Below are 9,654 nucleotides of genomic sequence, written 5' to 3'. Positions count from 1 at the left end.
TCATTTTAATAAAGAATTTTTCCACGGTGCTTTCCTTGGAGGTACCCAGGATACTTGACCAGGTTTGCTCCTTAACGTGACAGCATGTTTATTTAGAAGGGGAGCACCAGTATTACCAGTTTCATTTCATAGATTTGAGACCCATGAGCTAATCAAGACCTTGGCCCTGTTCTTTTTTCTCTGATTGATGGATATCCAACCCTTACTCCAAGGACTGATATAGGAAGAGGTCATTCCCAGACCCACTGGGCATTTTAACTGGGTTTCTGCACTCTCCTCCCTTGGAGCTCTTCAGGAAGCCTTGGGTTCATTTCCTGCTCCATTCCACCTACCTACTGGGGGCCTTGGGAAACTCAGTTCCTTGTAAGCCTAATTCTTTTTTCTGTATTTCATCAGTCTTAAATTTTCTAGAATGACAAATGGAGTAAGTAAAATTTCCCACCAGTCTGGTGTTTAATACATTAAAAAAAATTAAAGCTATCAATCATCATTGCAGCAAACAGAATGACGCAGGCTCAGGGAAGGTGCACAACAGTGATGGAAAATACCTTAGTTTTAAAATGGGGAGGAGACAAGATTTAGTATGTTATAAAGACTGGGATATAGTTTTTTTTTTTTAACCCAGTAAAAAAATGTTCAATACTCCCAAATTTTAGGCTCTTTTTGATTTCAGGGGAGTTGACATAAAATATTACATTATCATCTTCTACAAACATCCTGGGGGACACTGTGTGCTTAAGAAGGGGCTTATGTGACAGTACACTGGTGAGAAGCTCAGGCTCAGGGGGCCAATGGCTTGAGACCCAGGTCTGCCACTTTCTAACCTGGTGAATAAGCTACCAACCTCTCTGAGACTCAGTCTTCTCATTTGTAAAAGGGCATTCATAACACCTACCTCATAGATTTATTGTGAATGTTGTATAACATGATGCATGACAAGCACTGGTACAAGAGACAGGCCAAATCAAGGGTACCTGCTGTTATCATCATCTCACTACTGTTATTGCTATGATTTTCCAGTTAGGCACACATAGTATAACTAATCCAAAAAAAAAAAAAAAAAAAAAAACCCCAAAAAACCCACCCCGAAAAATAAACTAATCCAAAGTAGCTTATGCTAGGAAATAAGGATGGCAGAAGTAAGTGCTGTTTGAATTTTAATAGACGAATGACGGGTTTTAAAAAAGGGAAACAGAAAACTTCAAGAGGGAGGTGGGTACTTTGTAGGGTCTCGGTCTATGCCTTGAAAGGAGGGTGGCATTTGCCACACAGTGTCCCAGCCCACTGGTTCTCTAGCTGCATGGCACTAACACGGTAGGGCCTCCATGTTGGGTATGAAATGTTTGTGTCCCCTCAAGTTCATATGTCAAAGCTCTAACCCCTAATGGGGTTTAGAGGTGGGGCCTTTGGGAGGTAATTGGGTTTAGAGGAGGTCTTGAGGAGCACCCCTCCTTTTCTCCCTGTGGTGGGTTAGTTTCCTTATAAGAAGAAGAAGAGACTAGAACTCACTGTCCATGTCCATGTGAAGACACAGAGAAGTCTGTAAGCTGGGAAGGGGACTCTCACCAGGAAATGAATCTGCTGGCGCCTTGATCTTGGACTTGCCAGCCTCTAGAACAGTGAGAAGTAAGTGTCTGTGGTTTAAGCCACTTAGTCTAGCATCTGACCATGACACTCTCACATGGAGTGAAAGGGGGCATCAGAAGCCTCAGCTTGGGCATAGGAACAAACCACCTCCAGAAAGGCACTCTTCTTGGTTTATTGGATGTCCTGGCACTGAGCTGATGTCTTTTTCCTGGCTGGCAGGAGCAAGGTGTCATCTTTTTTGCCTGGGGTCATTGAATAAAGGAAATTTGAGTTGGAAATATTGAAACTCATTCTCCGATTCTGAAGAATTTAAGTTCCTCAGCTACGATTTTTTTCTTGACTCTCTGAAACCTGCTTTCCTTAGTTCCTTCATCTCTGCCAACCACTTTCAAAATAATATAGAGTGCAGGCAATTGTTACTAGTGCTGTTTTCTGTTTAAAATGCAGTGTCATAGATTTCTTTTACCAAAAGAAGCCACAAGCTCTTTTCACACTTCTTCAGAGACACAGATAATTTAATTTTGATTTGGGGAGTATTTGGCCCAACTTAATGACAGGTGGCAACTGTCATTAAGTCATTAAGACCAGGACACTTAATGACCAGTGTAAACCAAGCAAGTGAAGTGCAGGAGAGAAGGGAGACTGTTGTAACTCTCCACATCAATTCAGTTATGGCTCCCCAAACTGGGAAAAAGCTCTAAGAGTATAAAGAGAGAGGTAGGTTGATGGCTCCTAACAGTTTATTTTGCTTTCGCTATCCTAGTATTCTCTTTGCTTTTGAAAACTACCTGACTGCATTGTCAAATGATACTTAGGATTTCTAGAACCTTAAGGATATTTTTCTTCTGTATATACATTCCAACCATGCTGATGTCATCTTGCACTTGGGAAGTCTTCTTTTTCATGGTGGGCAAATTTGCTTTCTGCTTCTCTGATATAACTTCATGTAAATCTGCTCATTTACACTTTCTACAGGCACTTCTTGGGGGTGATACCCTACAGACCACCCCCCACCTCATGGTGGGGGTGGCAGAGGTGCTGAAGAGTCTTTCCTAGGAAGCACTCTCAAATGGATTTTTTTTAAAAAAAATTATTTATTTATTTATTTATTTGAGAGCGAGCGAGCAAGAGAGGGAACACAAGCAGAACACAAGAGAGGGAGAAGCAGGCTTTCCAGCAGAGCAGGGAGCCTGATTTGGGCATCCATCCCAGCATCCTGGGATCATGAACTGAGCCCAGGGCAGACGCTTAACCACTGAGCCACCAAGGTGCCCCTCGAATAGATTACTAAATTGTTCAGGTTAACCATTAGGAGTTTGTGCCAGAGAGTCCATCTTATTAACTACTTAAGTTCAATTTCTTAATTACTGCTATAAATTAGGATATTTCAATCCAGTTCTCAGTCAACAGCATTTTAAAAATTATAGTCTGGTACTTTTGCAGGTATCTTTACAGTCTGAGGTTGTTTATTATGAACTCTCATTTGTCCATTTTCAAACTTGACTCGACATAACCTTTCATGACTTTTCCTAGGCAGTAGCTAGTGGTTCTGCAATGACTTGAATGAAGTAGATGGTTTAATCAATATTGAATAGACTCAACGACTTTATTTCAGAAAAGTTAAAAGTGAGCTTGCTCAAGTACTGGAAAGAAGAAAAAAGAGGTAGGAAAGACTGTTAGCAGATTAGAGGGTCGTATTGAGGTAGATCTTGTGTTAATCCGGTTTTGTTTGTGTTTACCCTGGAACCTCGGAATGTTGGCCCTCCTTTAAGACTGGGACATTTCCCTCTACTTCCCCTTTTGTTGCTTCACTAGGAGGGGCGTGTGTTTCTCTTCTCATTCAGCCCAAACATTAAGATATGAAGCCTCCTGTCCTTTGGTGGTCGTGGTGGGGGTGGTGGTGTGTGTGTACATGTGGTTGTGTTCTAAACACCATCTGCGGAAAGATGGTCTTGGGAAAGCTTCTTCCCCAGAACAGAGAAACATCTCTGGAGCGAGTGATCTCTGGCGCGCAGATTCAATAAGCCCAACCGCACTTGGCTGCGTCACAAACCTAATACGGCAGCCCATATTGTTGCTCGGGAAGTCTCCAGCCAAACCGAGTTCTTGTAAAAATAAATACTCATCAGCAAATATTTTGATTAGTTAAAAATGTTCTAAATGGCTAACCCCTCGCTCCCCTGCTCCCCACCGGCGCGAGGGCGAAGTGTCCCCCACCCCACCAGCCCCCCCATCCCCCCATCCCCCCGCTCCGGGGACTGGGGGCGGGAGAGACTCTCCCTCGGGCCCCGCGCGGGTCGGGTCACTGCGCCCTGCCGCGCCTCTGCGTGCCCAGCCTAGGCCGGGCTAGGGGCTCGCTCAGCCTCTGGGGCGCGCGGAGCCGGGGGCCTGCGGGCCGCGAACGGCTGGCAGCAGGCGGCCTCGCCCTCCCCGGGGCCCGCGGGCGCGGCTGGCTCCGAGCCGCCACAACCTCGCTACCCTTCCTTGCCTTCAGCTCTTTATTAACTCCCCGGAGCAGCGCGGCTGCGGCCGCGCCTCCTGCGCCCCGGTGGTCTGGCTCCTCCGCGCGGCGCACATGCTAAACAGATTAACATGCCTTGGCTGACCCACGCTTCGCAACCCTCGGATAGGGTTTCTGCAGCTCCATGTGGAAATTAACCTAGCTGTACCCGTGGTCAGCTGCGCCCGGCCGCTCCTGCGCCGGCCGGGCAGTCCAAACAAACCCAGGCCGCTGGCTCCCTTTGTTACTCTTGGCCTCCCTCCCCCACTCCGGGCCAAATATTTATTGGAAAAGAGGTTCTCCCCTTTGGCCGAAGGTAGGGCACATTTCTGATGGCTCTTTATTTGCAAATGATTTTTGGCAGAAGCGGGCACTCTTCGGAGGGGGTGGCAGGGCACCCAAACTCCATGACTGGAGGTTTTCTAGGCCTCCGCAGGCAGGAGCTGTTTATGTTTGCGCGGGACACCCTAGTCCTGGTCATTAAAAAGACACGCACAGTCTCTGTTTTGCTTTTATTAACAGAGTCTCTGTTTAATACGGTTGTTGGTTGTTCGCTTTGTTCTGGGGCACGTTTAGGCCCTCACCTCCCATCCTCCCCTTCGGTTCTCATCCAGTGAGCAAAGTGCGGTGATTCTTCTAGGGTTTCTTTCCTACTTAGAGCAGCTGAAAAGGCCAGCACGGAGGCTGGGGGTGGGGGTGGGGGTACCAGCCTGACGTTAAAACCAAATCACAGCCCATCTGCCCCTCAGTTGCTACCTCTCCCCTGAACTGTGGGGCTCTAAGGATTGCTCATTGAACTTTGGTTCACTTGTTAAGGATCTCTTTCTCTTTATCCTATATTCATATTATGATTAATATAACCACAGTTGGGCTTTTACTAGGTATAGATTGGAGGTGTGGGTGTCCGTTGGTTGGGGCCGCTGTAGTGAATACTGCTGCCAGGGAGCCAGAGCCGGCTTTTTTTTTTTTTTTTTTTAACAGATTTTATTTTTTTATTTGACAGACAGAGATCACAAGTAGGCAGAGAGGCAGGCAGAGAGAGAGGGAGAAGCAGGCTCCCCACTGAGCAGAGAGTCCAATGCGGGGCTCGATCCCAGGACCCTGGGATCCCACTGAGCCACCAAGGTGCACCCAGAGCCCACTTTTTACATTCCTTTCCATCTTGTACCTTGTGAAATGTCTTCATTGTTTGGGAACCACAGATGGCTATTTTTGGGAACAACTGCTACCTGTGATCTGTTACCCAGGGTTGCCTCACTCAGTACACAAAATGGGCTTAGGCCACTGGAGGGTCCCCTCTGGGCCATCATGCCACACTAGCATCTGACAGTGTTGCTTCACTTTGCTGAGGTGGTTTGAGCATGTCCCTCAGGTGTCGTTTGTCAAGACCTGTGGCCACCACCCATCTCACTTTCCAGTCAGCCCTCACTGCAGTCCTTTGCCATCCTGGCATCAAGAATTATGTGAAACTCTCAGGGGGTCCTGATCAAATTGTGATAGTAGCATCTATGTGGCAGGGCCAGAGTGGGACCACAGACATTGAGAAGGTTGGGCACAGCTGTCCCTCAGCAGAGCACCACTTGCCAGCCCACTGAGTGACACGCTGACTCTGTTGATTCATTTTGTGTTTTCTTTCAAGTAGTGTGTTTCTTGGATGCAGGGGCACGTTCCTGAGGCAAAAGCTTTTGAAGCTGCAGAGCTTCCAGAAAAATAATCAGGAACCAACTGGCGGCACATTTTAGGGTTTTCAGTCTGACACAGAGGAGATGAACTAGAATTGGCACTGATAATATGCCCACAGCTAAGAGCTGCATTGAAACTAAGCTATAAATAAATGTGCTGAGGAACAGGGATATCATGGTACCCCTACTCCCACCCCCAAACAGGCATCGCCATGGGAAACCTGCTAAGGGAAGAGGAACTGCTGAGTTTGAAAAGAAAAGGGAAAAAAACCCACAAAAAACAAAAACAGAAAAATAGGCTGGAGCTCCAAGACAACACAAGGCCTAAGTCAGTCAAGAGCAAGTGGTTCCTTTTTCCTCTGGTGATGGATAACATCTCAGAATTCCTTCCAGCTCTGAAACTGTGGTGTTTAACCAGAGGCTCACTGTGAACCTCTGCATTTCTCTCAAGGCAGCCGGCATCTTGATTTCTCATAATCCTTTTTTTTTTTTTTTCTTCATCAACCCCTATACTCGATATTGTCCATATGGATCATGCGTGTGGGAACACACAAATTACAGCAACTTTTGTCTTTTGTCGTGAAAGGGCTGACAGGGCTGTAAACAAAGGCAGCCTCCTTCCTCCAGGAATTTCTCCTCCGCCCTGTGTGGCTCTAGCCCTGTGGATAATATCATTACAGGACTAAACAAATAAACAGTCGATCCGAATCAACCAGGAGACTTGGGGGACTGCACAGTTCTCTCTGCAAGGATGATACAAGTAAATTTACACTCACAGCTTGGAAGTGCTCCAGCCACTATGAATAGCCGTTCAGTCTGTCAGGCCGGGGAGGAGCTGGGGCCCTGGGCTGACCCCCCAGCTCCGTCTTTGCTTCACTCAATGTAAGCTTTCAGGGTTCTGTTTTCCTTACTATCCTTGACTGGGAACATCAAGGACCAATAACCCTTTTTATGAACCTTGAGCTCAAAGAAGCAGCTTTCACTACAAAGTTAACATATGAAACCCAATGACGTGGATGAAAGGTTAACACGCCTCTGCCAGCCTGGAGCTTCCCCTTCAAACCTGATTTCCTGCATTCAGGGGGCCACGACCAACCAACTGACCATCCATCTCCTCTGCCACAGCCCCGGCCGACAAGCCCGACGACTCACACGACAGGTATATTTTCCTTCAAGCAGAGGCACAGAAGCCGACTGTAGTCAGAGCCACAGCAACACTTCTCATCCTGACCAATGAATTAATTAATATCATTTTTTCCACTGAAAGGAGTCCGTTACGATGATCACATGAATCCTACATGCCATCTCCTTTGCCAGGTTTAAAAACGAAGTGTTCCCATTGCCTGTCTTTACACCTGTGCCAACAGTCTCTGGGATGTGCAGGCCTCTTTTTTTGCATGTTCTTGTGCCACGAGACTTCAATTCTTTTTTAACGAATGCTTTGCCTGAAACTAGAGGATAGGTCCGTGTGTGTACACGCGTATGTGTGTTTGGATTTAAAATGATGAAAGAGGGCGCCTGGTGGCTCAGTTGGCTAAGCGACTGCTTACGGCTCAGGTCATGGTCCCAGAGTCCCAGGATCAAGTCCCGCATCGGGCTCCCAATTCCATGGGGAGTCTGCTTCTCCTTCTGACCTTCTCCCTTCTCGTGCTCTCTCTCTCAAATAAATAAATAAAATCTTAAAAAAAAAAACAATGGAAGAGAAATACCCTAAAACATTAACAGTGGTGGTGGGATTCTATTTTTTTAAAAAAGATTTTATTTATTTATTTGACAGAGGTCACAAGTAGGCAGAGAGGCAAGCAGACAGAGAGGAGGAAGAGGCTCCCTGCTGAGCAGAGAGCCCGATGTGGGGCTCCATCCCAGGACCCTGGGACCATGACCTGAACCAAAGGCAGAGGCTTTAACCCACTGATCCTCACAGGTGCCCCTGGGATTCTATTTTAAAGACTTCTTTATATTTATCTGCTTTTTTCATACACCCTTCTCTCCTAATTTTGGTCCGGAAGCATATGTTATTTTTAGAGTTGGATGAATTAAGTATCGAAAGGTTTTTCAGAAACAACATTGGTCCTCTGAAGTTAAGCACTAATTTAAATTTAGCACAGTAAAGATAACCCCAAGGCATAGTGTTACTGGCTTTTCTGGGTTATGTGTTGGAAACCTACGGATTAGCATGCAGAGGTCCTGCCTATATTTATTCAGGAAGGTGGAAATGGGCCAATGGGGGGAAACAGAAGACAGAAAAATGGTAAAATACAGACATACACGTACAAAGAAGGCAGCATTATTTTTAACAGATGCTTTCTGGTATTTACCATGCTCTCTGGGACCCAACAGAAAACAACTCTACCTTCTCTCAGTGTCTAGAGGCCTCCACAGGTGAGCCCAGGCCTGGGCAGTATCTGTTTTACATCTTAAGCTGCAAGGGTTCTGGGTGACCATGAAGGTTCTGGGTGCTATAGCATCTGGGAACTAACAAGAGGCCCATCAGACTCTGAGGGCAGGTGAGGGAGAGTGGGGACTACTTGTGGGCCCCACGTGAAAGCAGACTCCTACAGCTTCTCTGAGGTCACAGTTCTAGTAAAAACAAGTGGAGAAGCAGAGCAATGAGAAATGGTGTGGTGAAACCAACATAGACTTGGGTTTTCCCCAGGGACATCTCTGTCACAGACTGGCCATGAGATCCCAGGAAAGTTACCTATCATTCTCTGGGCCTTGGCTTCATTCTTTCAAATGAGTTGGTTGGTCTGCTGATCTCACGTCAAGTCTGAGTCAGCCCCCATTTCAGAGTGCGTGGGGACTCCTGCTTTGTAGAGCTCTGAGAAGCAGAGTTGTCCAGGTTATGAAGAAGGAACTTTTCCAGAGGGAAAGACCTGAAAGTGCTTCACAAGTGGGTGAAGTCATGAAGTCATGAAGCCCATCACAATCCCAACAATTTGAGGAAAGGATCACCCTCAGATCTGAAGCTGAAATTAAATGGGAAGACTGAGTTCCTCTGATCTTTTGTTTGTAGAAAAGTTTGGAATTTTCTCCCAGGAGATATTACATCGAACCCCAGTATATGCCAGGTATTATGTTGGGCAAGGGGGCAACAAGGAAGAATAGATCCTGTGCTCTGCTAACTATTAGTGTCCATGGAGGCCCCCAGAGCCTGACTTAGGTTAGTCTTTAGAAGCTCCACCTTGGTAGGAGAGGGCAGGTCTCCTGCAGGTTAGGAAACAAGCTATGCCCTGAGCTATGGACCCACAGAGATGGACAGGGCACTGAGCAGGAGGGCGTTTTTGATGTAGCCCAAACAGGGTTTCCTTGTGCCCAAGCTGAATTTCCAAGAAGAAACAGGTTACTCCAGGGATCAAGTGTGATACTTCCAGGAGAAGATGCAACTCTGGAAATGTCTCAGGTTTGGAGACACAGATGAAAATGAAGATTCACTTAGGCAGTCATTTCTAGGAGAAACCTCCTTCCAGAAAAGTCTCTCAGTTCACACTAGTTTAATAAGATACACGATACTCTCCTGAGGTACCTTTCAGTTCTAAGATTCACACCAGCCTATCCATACAACAGTTCTTCCCTGCCTTCTTGACTCATTGGCTGGTTCCAGATCCCTGGGACTGAGCATAGTTTGGGGAAAAGGGAATGATATTTTCTTCATTCTGTTTCCTTTGTAGATACCTGGCAGTTCCAGGAAACTTAGAAAAATCTTAGAAAATCTGGATTTCCCCTTAATTATTATTTTCAAAACAGCTCTTCAATTTACAGAGGACTTCCCCACTAGGCTGCACCTATGACAGAGACCATTAATTGTCTCAGGATACCTGCTGCCTCTGAGATTTGACTCTTCCTTTCCATATCTGCAGCGAGTCCAGGTTCTAGCCATCTCGT

This window comes from Mustela nigripes, chromosome 12 (assembly GCF_022355385.1).
Source record: "Mustela nigripes isolate SB6536 chromosome 12, MUSNIG.SB6536, whole genome shotgun sequence".
Taxonomy (NCBI): domain Eukaryota; kingdom Metazoa; phylum Chordata; class Mammalia; order Carnivora; family Mustelidae; genus Mustela; species Mustela nigripes.
This window is presented reverse-complemented; position numbering follows the sequence as displayed.